We start from the raw sequence: 1,822 nt of genomic DNA, 5'->3' as shown, positions 1-1,822 counted from the left end.
AAGCTATCTAAGGATGGTACTATAGAACGCCACCTCAAGGTAGGCCTAGTGGCGCCATCTCTTGGTCAGGCCGGAAACTTATCAATCCACCCTCGTACATCATTGTAAAATGGATAAAAAGCAAGTAGCAAATTATTTTGAAAACTGAGTGCGTATGCTGCGATTTATTTTTTGGAATAAAAATCTTTAGTTCATGTTTAATTTAAAAACAAGTAGAATGATCATTTTCTTTCGCATCACAGTCAATGTTAACAATAAAATAATATTTTTAAAAAGAGAAAAACTTTACAAGCAAAATGATATATTTATGCACTTTATATGTAACACTTACCGTTGCTACAACACTTTCAACAAGTCCCGTAAAAACCTTTTCTCAGATGATATATTCTGGGTTGAAGTGTAACGAATAAACTGCATCACCAGATTTTAGTTGGATATTATCACTTAAAATAGCTCTTTGACATTCTTTAAGAATATTTGGATAATTTGGCGCTTTGAAAAAATGAATTTTTTAGCTTTGTCTTGCTCCCGATATCTTTTATATTCCGATTTACAACCAAAACAAAGGCACTTCACCATTTTTTATCCAAAATATCAACAATACGGATATTTCGGAGCATCTGTAAACAGTTTCAGATTTTTTATCTAAAAGCAGTTTTTTCAATTTTCTTTCGCTTAGAAGATGTAAACTGTCACAAAGATCCCTCAAAACACTTAAGCATTATTTCAAATTATCAGAAAATTACTTCTAATGCGTTGTCAAATTCAATTTCATTCTTTTTTTACGATTTTGCAGCGATCGTAGGCCAACTGCATAGCTGGCGCCACCACACGGCCACCGTCAATACATTGTACATTTTCAATTCAGAGTTCCAGAGGGCTGTCCTATACTTATTAAACAAACATATCTTTTGTATTTCATATTTTCACTCGAAGAAAATATTTAAAAACATTTAAAATACACACTTGTAATGGCCTAGCAAAAAGAAAGTATTGATACGAATTGAACTGAAAACACTGAGACACACCGCCAATCCCGCTTTGCGACAATTACGCATTGGACCAATGGGTCAATGTGTGTAAATTCGAGAAGACAGTGTTTCAATTTCGAATCTTATGATACATATAAATGTGGTACAAATATTTGAAGTCGTGGAATGCACTTCTATGCGTGAGCATGCAAACGTTTCAACATTGCTTAATGCCAGAGCTCACAGACTTGAAAACGCCGCAACGATGCCGCACGCGGGGAATCGTCCTCGCCAGGTGCCAGATCGTGGATGAAATTTACCCCCACCATACCTACCGTTTGGGAGCCGCAAAATAGAAAGTGCATGATTACCACTGTTAGTTCGTATATAAGCCGAAAATGCACGATTCGACCTCGGAGTTCTGCTGTACGATGATTGCCGATCTGAAGGCTTCGGAAGACTTCGGTGGTATTCTATTTATATCTTGCTCCCCATTTGAAAGAAATTGAAGAAATTGGCGATTTTGATCTATTGCGTGATTCTTAATTTCATGCATACATCGATTTTCAGGTTATGTTTTCCAGGTGTACATAATATGGATATATATTTATATATAATAATAATCAAATTATCAAATACATAACTGAACAAAAAAATTTTTTTAAATTGTTTTCAACATGATAGTAAAATTTTAAACAAAAAAATTACATTTTCATCCAAAAAGCTAAATTGTATACTAAAAAAAAGGAATTTCTAATAAAATACATAAACTTTGCACAAAAGAAATTTATTTTCCATGAAGACTAATTTTCTGAGCAAAAAATTAATGTTTAATCATAGTTAAATTTTCG

At 33.5% G+C, this 1,822-nt stretch overlaps 1 long non-coding RNA gene across 2 annotated transcripts in view; it reads right to left on the bottom strand.

The window, feature by feature from the left end:
• LOC117175993 overlaps window positions 1–1,822 on the bottom strand; it is a 15,484-nt gene that overhangs the window by 3,712 nt on the left and 9,950 nt on the right. For both annotated transcript variants that reach the window (XR_004467556.1, XR_004467557.1), the window contains exon 5: window positions 332–620. This is a non-coding gene — a long non-coding RNA (uncharacterized LOC117175993). The remainder of the gene's footprint in view (window positions 1–331; window positions 621–1,822) is intronic.

Source organism: Belonocnema kinseyi, chromosome 1, assembly GCF_010883055.1.
Source record: "Belonocnema kinseyi isolate 2016_QV_RU_SX_M_011 chromosome 1, B_treatae_v1, whole genome shotgun sequence".
NCBI lineage: Eukaryota > Metazoa > Arthropoda > Insecta > Hymenoptera > Cynipidae > Belonocnema > Belonocnema kinseyi.
This window is presented reverse-complemented; position numbering and strand designations above follow the sequence as displayed.